The sequence below is a fragment of the Mytilus californianus genome, unplaced genomic scaffold (genome assembly GCF_021869535.1).
Source record: "Mytilus californianus isolate M0D057914Y unplaced genomic scaffold, xbMytCali1.0.p SCAF_5, whole genome shotgun sequence".
In the NCBI taxonomy this organism is placed as follows: domain Eukaryota; kingdom Metazoa; phylum Mollusca; class Bivalvia; order Mytilida; family Mytilidae; genus Mytilus; species Mytilus californianus.
The window spans coordinates 51,976,013-51,987,193 of record NW_026262701.1 but is presented as its reverse complement, the minus strand read 5'-3'; positions in this window follow the sequence as shown (position 1 = coordinate 51,987,193).

The following is an 11,181-nucleotide window of genomic DNA, read 5'->3' as shown; positions in this document are numbered from 1 at the left end:
TTGATCAGAGGCCATAGATGATATCAAACGTCTATGTATTTTTTAACGCCAAATTAAAACTAAACATTTAAATGGTTTTAACTTTAATTACATGAATACGTAAATAATTACTATATTATGTGCTGGTATCCTTCGCCTTTCTTTTAAACCGATGACAGTAATTTTGACATAGTATCTGCTTTTAGCTCTATAATTGTTTAAGTACATGAATGCGAGAATTGTGAATTGTGTGGGGGGACTTTTGGTATTAGAAATATCGACATTTTGTATACTATTAGTTTGAATTGCTGACAATTTTGTTGTTAGTCTTTTATGGTTTTTAAGATTAAATTGATAAACTCATTGATTAAGGTAAATTCTATATGGAAAAGTCTGATAATATAATATGAATAGTATGGTAAAATGACCTTTCGATTCATATATGATTTTAAACAGGTATCTATTTACTATGTATTTGGTAATTATCTCAATTTTCTCCTTATTTACTATTTTTAGCCATGGCGGTCATTAACTGTAGGCCTGTATAAATTTTACAGACTTTAGCTACCAAAAGAATTAAATCAGGTGCTGTCAAATTTGCAGTGGTTTAGATTCAGATAAAAAGGAACGACGATTGAAAGGCTGCCAAGTGATAGTAAAGTAATAAAAGCTCCCACTGCATGGCCTTTGTCGAGATGATACGAAACAATGTAAATTAAATATAATTACATTGCTCAAGAGAAAGGTTTAACATTTGCCTCAACAAATGGAAAAGTTGATTGATGTTAAACGTCCAGTAGCAAATATTTCATGAATGTAGAGGAGAAGAACAAATTAACAATACACAAACTAGATAGGTCTTGTTAAAGAGGTCGGAAGGGATAAAGAGCAGGAAATTTTGATTGCCACCGGAAAATGAGGGTACATTGGATAGGAACAGAAATCTTGCCACAGGTCATCTACGGACCCGCTAAAGAGTTGTAGCAAGGATTCGTAACGTGCAGAAAGCATGACATTCTCTCTACAAGAGGCATGAATTTAGGGTCTCAATTCTGATCGGATGTGGCTGATAATTATACATCACGCACAACAAAACGGACACCTTATATTACGCGGGTGTTATTGTCGGTCAGAAGAAGACCAAGAGTAACCATTCATGCTTGGGGTATCAACAAATGGAACAGAAATTTAATTACTCTTCATCCCAAATGGATTATCCGATACTGAAAGTGATGACCACGTAGTGGTATTTCCGTCATCTTACATTTAAACAATCGGCAAGCACAAAAAGATGTTTCTCAAAATTTGTGATTTCTTTAAAAAAACTAATATTTCTAACAATGTATTGGCCAAAAAATAAATTGCTCATTTGTGTATTGGACTCAACTACTGTACAAAATTTCATCAGTGTCCTTACGTATTTTCAAAATTTTATTAAAAAAATACATGTAAGTTTTTTCCACAATTCATGGGCAAATTGTATACCACAATCATATATGAATAAGAAGATGTGGTATGAGTACCAATTAGACAACTATCTATCCAAGTCACAATGTGTAAAAAGTAAACAATTATAGGTCAAAGTACGGCCTTCAACACGGAGTCTTGGCTTACAATTAACAGCAAGCTATAAAGGGCCCCAAAAAGAATAGTGTAAAACAATTCAAACAGGAAAACCAACGGTCTGATCTATACAAAAAAACGAGAACCGAGAAACACTTATGAACCAAACCAACAAACGAAAACCACTGAAAAACAGGCTCCTGACTAGGACAGGTGCACAAAAATGCAGCGGTTTTAAACAGGCGCCAACCTTCACCCTAATCTCAAACAGTGGTATAACATTACAACATAAAAAGACACACAATAAGATATCAATTGAAATGGCTTAACTCGATCAAATGGGTGTTTTCATATTAATCCTATATTATGCTCAAGTATACAGTCGTATTTGGTCGAGGTTGGCTGAATTGACTCGAGGCGTAGCCGAGGGCCAATATATCTGATCGAGACCCAATACGACTGTACGAGGTCATAATACAATCCATAATTGATATACTCAAAGAAAAAAAAGTATAACATATGAAAAATAATAACTGTACAACTCTAACATCAAACTTGTTGAAATCTAATATTTCACGTACACACATCTATTTTCTGACACCTTTTTGAACCAAAAACCGGAAGTTAAAATTCTATATTAAGACCAGCATAAATTCTGAATTAACTGGCTTTTCTGTATTAGATCTGTATTAACGACCAGGGCCCGTATGCATAAAGCTACTTAAGTTAAGATTTTCCTTAATTAGTAAACACTTAAGTTAAGGAAACTCCGCCCTTTTTACCTAAGTGGTATGCATAAAAAATCTTAAACTAAGTATTTCCTTAGTAAAATCTTAGTTGTTTTAAGTCACGCCCACAAAACTTAAGTGGTATGCATAAAACGACTTAAACTAAGAAAACGCCTAAGATTTTACTTAAGTCTAAGGTACCTATAGAGCTACCTTAAATTTTCAAAAATAGTTAAAAATCAGTCGAAAGTATGCTTTTTTTGGCAGAACATTTATAGATTAGCTACAATTCAATTGCTTTATACTTATATCAGTAATAAAATACTAATACATCTTTTGTTTATTGCTAAATATTAACGATCATCGTATGTTTCTTAAAATAGCGTACATTGTGTATAATCAACAAATCAAGAGATAACAGAGGGTAGTTATATAATGTAACTTCATTCTACCCTTATTTCCCAATCTCGTTGTTGTGTATACCGAAAAGTACTAGTACTCAGTTTGTACACGCATGGAATTCATGCTATTATTTTTCTTTTGTTATCCTGTACGTGCATGTTTACACAAATAATGTTAAACGTTAAATTCTTAAAATACACAGCGTGGTATCAATTGTAACCGTTAGTAAAAACAGTATGAAGGAAGGAAGCGATCCTGCAAATCCTGTTTTCTGTGTGTGGGGGGGGGGGGGGGGGGGGGGCATCGGTTGAATTTTAGATTATTTAGTTTTATTTTAAAGATGTAGGGCATATTTCCCCTGAATTGGTTTCACTTACAGGGACAAAATCGCAAAGTTTTGAAACCTACCCAGAGGCTGATTTAAGGGGAACAGGGACCTCGGCCTTTTGTGGGAACAATTTGGTTGTTTATTTAGGGAATCACTGGAGCGGTCCACTAGTAGCTCTTATGGCAGTCAGTGCCTCCCCCTTCCATATGAAAATTTCTGGATTCGCTACTGCTACCCAATGGAATTCGAAGTTTATATAACGTATTTATGATACCTAAACCGTATTAAATAATTTTTCATATTTCCTCATATATTCAGTGATATACTGCTTTAACGAAAATATTGCTAAGTACGCTAAGATGTTGATAATACCTTACCGTAAACATCTGAATCTAATAATGTGTTTTAGTGAAGATTGTAGGACTTTTGAAAAATGACCTCGTTTTTAAATGGATTCGTGGAAAATTAATCCTACCCCCTTTTTTGTTGTAAAAGGGAAGTGATAAAAATGTTTATTTTAGATCGAAATATATTTTTTAATAAGAAGTTGAACGATTATAGTAAAATTCTTATTGAAAAAAAAAAGTTTTATAAAATTATTTGTAAGCATATGCTTACAATGCTGCACTGGTGCTACGCCATTGAAACCTTAATCATGTTTTGTTAAAGTTTAAAATATATTGTTGTCTCCAGAAAATATAACATCCATTAAAGATGAATTAAAGATTAAGTAGGGGGAAGTTTTGGACTACAAATATTTTTTTCTTCCAATGCTCATCCATCGAAACGCGTACCGTTTCTCGTCTACGCCATTTTTTTCATCTGTTTCAACATTGTACTATCATAATGTTACGTATTATTGAATTGTTTTAAATACCAACATCAATTTAACCCCAACTCTTAATAAAAGTATGTATAATACTTGACTAATCAATGTAAATAATCATGACAAACTTTTAAACGACTGAGTTCCTGCGATGAGCTGATATATATCATAGTATTACGGTAATTAGAGAAAGGTTCCGATTTAAGTATTCCTTAGTTAAGTGAAGACTTAAGTAAGTTTATGCATACGACTTAAGAATTTTACTTAACTAAGGGAATTCTTAGTGAAATCTAAGTTTAAGGAACACTTAAGTTTAGATGTTTTATGCATACGGGCCCAGTTCTCAGACACATAGGATTGTATCAAATGGACAATTTATAATGTATAATGTCATTGGTTAATAAATTATATTATTTTTGATATCAAAGAAAAATATTAATTGTAATAAGAGCTTGTCACCCAGAAAACCATGCAAAAGTATCCGGGAGTGAATCTCCGAGAATCTCACTTGCCAAATTTTTGCCTTAAATTTTATCGGATAGCCGAGTTTTGCTGTGCCATCTGTTTTTCATCTTTTTCTACAGGAAAATTGTCAAATTTAAGGGTTTTTTAAAAGCATTTTTATCCAACAAATAATCAGTTATAGTCACGATAAATATCTTATTTGACCAATTCATGTTATAAACCATTTTTAAGGAAATAAAAAGACAAAACAATAAATATATATTTAGTTTTGTTTTAGTCAGGCTTCTGTATTTATAAAACCGGTGTTTGAAGAATTGGCTATTTCACTCAAATTAGGACCAGAAGAAATGCTAAAATATCAAAAAGGTGAAGCTGTAATTAAAAGATGAGTATATCAAAATGAATTACTCTGATAGGTTGATGAAATTAAAAAAAATCACTCACGGCAAATATTTAGAAATATATGTAGTGTATATCACTGTACGGCTATTTTTAATAAGTATTTTTGTACAATTTTTCATGTAATAAAATCATTTTCTCAACTCAAAGCAAAAATTTATGGTGCAATCATTATTAAAACAAGTGATTTATTACTTTGACTGCTGCTTCTTTTTAATTCAAATCAAAATTATACTAAAATCAATAATCAAAGTACTAAAAGCACTCATGGAAAGCTCTATTATGAAAATGAAAAAAAGACATTTTGTATTCAAAATCAAAATTCTCCAATTTCAAATTACTAGATATCAAAGTGGATTGATCCCAATCATTGCAAAAGATCTAAGAGAAATGATCTATTGTAAACTTAAAAAATAGTTTACTTCATAATTGAATGGCTTCTGAAAATGACCGAGAGGAATAAAACACCACCGCTAAATAATCGCATAAAATTGCTTGTATAAAACGAAGAAACTACACAATACACAATTACGACTAAAATTAAAGATTATCATGATAAAAAGACAGCACATCAAGACAACAATTGAAACTTGACAGATCCCTGTAGCATGGCAAATTGTATATAGAGACACTTAAATAGTCTTTTGTTGAAATCTGCATGTTGCCCTCTATATTTCGTTTTGGGTATTTTTTGTCGTTAAGTTACTGTTTCCTTGAGTATATTCAGCACCTGCTTTTATTAGCTCACCTTTCCAAAGGAAAATGGAGCTTTTGCCATCACTTGGCGTCCGTCGTCGTCCGTCCGGTGTAAACTATTTCAAGCATCTCCTCTGAAACTCTAAACCAATTCCAACCAAGCTTAAGCTTAATGATCCTTAGGGTATCTAGAATAAAGTTTTTGTTTATTTTCTGTTTCGTCAAAAATCATGGCCGCCATGGCTAAAAATAGAACATAGGGTGCAGTTTTTGACTTATATCTCAAAAACTAAAGCATTTAGAGCAAATCAGACAAGAAGTTAAAGTATTCATTAGGTCAAGGTCTACCTGCCCTGAAATCATCAACCAAATCGGGTATCTGATTTTTAGGTTATTGCCCCTGAATTGATAATTTTTAGGAAATTTTGTAGTTTTCGGTTATTACATGTATCTTGAATATTTTTATATATAAAGATAAACTGTATACAGCAAACATGTTCAGCAAAGTAAGATCTACAAATAAGTTTTATATGACCAAAATTGTGAAGAAAATATAACAGATACAAAGAACATTTACATGACATTTTTAAGCCACTCATTAATTCATATTGAAAAGCAAAAATAATCATTGATGAATGATTTAAACAAAAAATTACAGGTGAGCGATTCAGGCTCTTGAGATTCTCTTGTTTGTAATTGTATAATTATAATAAAATTTAAGTGGGGACATTTTGCACAAAAATGTGCTGGATCAGCATATTGCTGCAAATGTAATTTTGTTAGAAATCTTACATGCTACTCATGATCATTCATTTGTGTGTAATTATGCCAGTTAATCAGTATTTTGGTCCAATGGTACCTGATATGGAGGCTGTGAAATTAGAAAAAAACAAATGTCAACTTTAATTAAAATGAAATATTATAATTTCTTTTTATTTATAATCTTCAAAATTATAAGAGCTTGATTGGTCAAGTCAGGTTTGAAAAGGTAATGACAAAAAATTGTGAGGAATTTAACAAGAAAATGCATTCAAAATGATGTATTTAAATGTTGTTTGTTTCTAAACAATAAGACTGACACTGAATCCATTGTATTTTGTTTAATCGACAGCTCACTCATTGAAATCATTATAAAATTTATCATGTTTATAGTTCTAAAAATCATTAGCAAAGACTGATTTACTTTCAATTTACAGCAAAAGTAGCCATATCATTGTTCCTGTACTATTCAATGAATTGTCATTTCCATTCTGGCTTATAGTTCTCATTGCATATTCACAACTAAAACACACTATCTACCATGAATAGCATAATTTTTATTTTGGGTAGCTTCTCACTCATCACTTATTCACTTTCATTTTCAGAAACTATTTTGTGCATGAGGTCAGATCTGATACATCTTTGATTGTTTTTACAGATAGTATGCATTGATTCCTTTAGTTTGTTAAGTTGTTAATCTTTTTTCTTTTATTAAAGTATCCAACTATAGTTGTAGTTCGTGTAATTGGGAGCTTCATTCTGACTACATGTATGACCCACAATAAGGCATGTTTCCAGTTCTACACAAGCTTCACAAATTTGATATTAGTAGTTTTTCACTTTTGGTGTGAATCTTGATACTTTTCTCTTACTGCGATGTAGCCTTTCCAACTCAATTTACTGAATATCTGCTGACAATTTGTTCACTATCTTATGTAACTTCTAAGTATATATTGACCATATCAACATATGAATATTTAGTCTTTGAAGCCTGCAAATTCACAGTCTTGTCCTAACATGTACTTTAATTTCTATCCATTTGATAGAGGTTTTTTATATATGGGTCATACTTCTCTAGCAATGAATAGTTTCAGAAATATATGTGCTCCTGGAATAGCCTTTACGATCTGAAACATGAAAGAATTACATTGTTAGATACAAATATATCCCTTTTGAACAGATAACAAATTATTACAGAAAGAAACAGCATCTTTAAAACCATTCACAATCGGCAATAATGTTGGGTTGCTGTCCCATTGACATAAAGACCACATCTCCTTTTATTCATGTGTTCTAAAAGACTGATGTAACTATACATGCAAGTACTAACTTTAAATTTGATTTCCACTTTAGTCTTAACCACAGGCACTTGCATTCTTTAGTCTCTGAAAAAATATTTCCTGTATACCTTCATATAACAATGTTAAATTAAGGTACATTGGAATTTTGTTTTCAGAGACAAGTGCCTGTGGTCTTAACCTTAAAATTTTCCATTTGTGTTTTCTTTTAAAAGATATTGGAAAATGAAATTAAAACAAAACAATACCTGACTTTATTTTACTTGTATTATGTTTTACTTTCTAGCAATATGTATAGATGTCTAGTTGAAATCTGTTAATAATCTTAGTTAAAAAATGCACAAGAGCTTACACATATGATAAGCATAAAATTCTGATTACTTATTACTTTTCAAATCTACTGGTTTAGTTATTGAAATACAGGTACACATGTACATTTATAAGAAAATTTTAGTTATTGGTGTTCATAATTGTAATTAGAAAATAAAAAAAACCAATTAAAGACACTTCATAAAATTGAGTGTTCACAAAGTCAAGATCAGCCAACAAAACTTGGATAAAATGGGTTTGATCGATTGATCAATTTCTGAGAAATGATTGTCTAGAGGCAAATATGCATATTTAGGAAGAAAGAATATAATCTGGTTAGAACCCTCCATTCCACTTTCAATATGATGAAGAGGCCTAGGCTCGTTCATTAAAATTAAGCCAAATACTGAAAATACATGTATTCCTGTAAAAGTTTTACTGAGAACAATTTCTATTTCGCCTGCATGGTTAACTATGCAATGTAAACAGAGTTGGCGAATTTTGATTTTAACTTACTGTTACACAATCTTTCACTCATTTTTTTAAAATACTGGAAATGAATTTCAATCATGAAAATCCAATGTCACATGATAGAGAGAGTAATTAGTACAAATGTACCAAACATCAAGGTTTCATACCTAAAGTAAATGTCAGTCAAGGAGAAAAAATATTAAGTTTTAAATAATGATGGATTATTTTATTAAACCAATAGTGTACTTTTTGACAATTGAAAATTAGGGGTTATAAGCAGATCTTTATAAAAAAAAATAAGGAGATGTGGTATGATTGCCAATAAGACAACTATCCATCAAAGTTCAAATGAAGTGCATGTAAGCAAAATTTTGATGGCTTTAATAGGAAATCACTGAAGCATGACAGGAGCGGCCCCCCTTTTTCATTCAGTACCCCCTTTTTGGAAATCCTAGATCTGCCACTGAATTATAGGCAACCGTACAACCTTCAACAATGAGAAAAACCCATACCCGAAACCGTATAGTTGGCAACACCACCGCATTTTTGCGCATGTACCAAGTCAGGAGCCTCTGGCCATTGTTAGTCTTGTATGTTTTTAATTTTAGTTCATTTATATGTTTTGGAGTATAGTGTGACGTCAATTTTCATTCAACTAGTACACATTTTTGTTTAGGGGCCAGCTAAAGCCCGCCTCCGGGTGCGGGATTTTCTCGCTGTGTTGAAGACCCACTGGTGACCTTCGGCTGTTTTCTGCTCTTTGGTCGGGTTGTTGTCTCTTTGACGCATTTCCCATTTCCATTCTCAATTTTATAAAAGGCTCCGAATGAAAAATGCGAAACAATTCAACTGAGAAAACTAACAGCATATTTTCATAACAATGGATGTATGTATGTAATGTAAGAGACAATTGTGTATCGCTTTTTTAAGATGGGGAAGAAATGTTAAGAACGTCGTATACTGTTTATGATGTAGTTCCTGAGCTGAAAGAATGCATTGGTATGTCTATCTACATGTAAAGTGAAGCATGTAACTTATTGACCTACAATCCAATTTGAATTTTATGGAAGTATTGGGAAGAAATTTTAATATCTGACAATGTGTTACTCATTTGGAACCCCCCTTTTTTGACGATCAATACTTTTGAATGGGACATATGGTTGGAACCCCCCTTTTATAAATGGTTGAATCCACCCCTGTGACTTATAATGATAAGGAGGTGTAGAATGATTGCAAATAAGATAATACAACATGTATCATAGCATTGATAATTTTGAAGGTGACTTTTAAGGGTAGTTAAATCCTGGCACAGATTTGATTTCTATTGTTTTGGATCAGTTTCCTTAGCAACAAACTGAAAAAAGTAAATACATGTATTATTATATACATGTATCTTGCCAAAATTACATTCATGATATTAGTGTACATACATTATCATGCATGTATTTGATACAAAAATGTCTTGTGGCTGCTGCCGGGGTAATCCCTTCTAATTTTGAGTCTGGAGCGATTGTCTTAATTGGGCGCCTCAGAGACTCCAGACTCGGAATCATCCTAAATTGTAAAAGGAATTACAGCTGGGGTTAAATTTTATTACAAGTATAAATATTGTATCAGCAGACCATGTTATTATATATGCAGATAATGATTATTTTTTTTTTTATATTAACCTGATCCAAAGTGAATATCCAGTACATGCTGTATGTGTGACAGTGTCTGTTCAGTTTTCTGTAAGGATTACTCTTTTACAAAGAACTAAAAATCCTCCAAAAGTCTCAAGATCTGCTTTAAACTTGAAGTCCGTTGTGGTCATGATAGCAACAGCAAACTTAATTCCTTCCTTCACACCAACATAATCTCTCTGTGTGAGCTCTACAGTACGTTTGTGTATAAATATATATTAGGATATTTTCGTCACATGTGCAGAAGTACTGAGCTGATAAAATGTGAGAAAACCTGGAATTTCTCTGGAATTTTCACTTCACATTGCAAAATTGACATCAATGCAAAGTGTGATGTATCTTTATTCCATTCAGAGAGCTTGGGTAATGCCTTACTAACACAGGCAAGTTTAGTTGACAGTGGCAGGGAAGTCTTCATCTAAGCAATTACATTCTTTCCATTCTTGTGGAGAATGTTTTAAGGGGAGATCCCTCTTGAAAACAACTTTTTTGGTGAAAGTAACAAAATCTTATTTGTTCTGAAGTTATAAATTTGCAAATTATTTTATCTATATTAAATCTTTGAAATGTTCAAAATTGAACATTTTAAAAGTTTACTTATTAAACCATATTTTGTTTGGTATTTACTTATAATTGGTTTAGTAAAAAATGTGGAAAAAGACGTTGGGTTTTAGAGTAAAAAATAAGGTAAATTTTACTAATTTGCCATGGGTGGAATTTTTATATTTTTTTAATCTAATAACAATGTTTACAAAAAAAATTATTTCATGTATTTACGTGCATGCTCACCTTTTTGAACACCAGTGACTTGCATTTGGCTAGCAAATGACATACACAAAATAAGGCCTTATAGGAAGCACCATATAAGTTTAAAAAAAAAGAAAACGCTTTATATATTCATAATTTATGACCATTTATATATATTTCAAAAATAGGCTTTTAAAGTACTTTTAACATAACCTATATTTGAAGGCATTTTTAGCACATTTCAATCAATTATGCAAATCAGTGTGTTACTAAAAATAGACACAATTCAGAGAAGTCTAAAATATGTTTTCTGGTTTCCATTGTACATAAGATCTTAAAAATCTTCCTTAGCCGGTAAAGTTTTAACCACCCTCCTGGACGATTTTTCAAATTTTGCATGGTTTTCTGTGAGACAATCTCTTACGGGGTACAGAAGACCCAAGACAGATAACTCTTACTCATAGTCTGTTTCATTGCAGCGTTTTAAAATCAGATGAAATATGCTAACTCGAATAATTCAAGCCCTTTC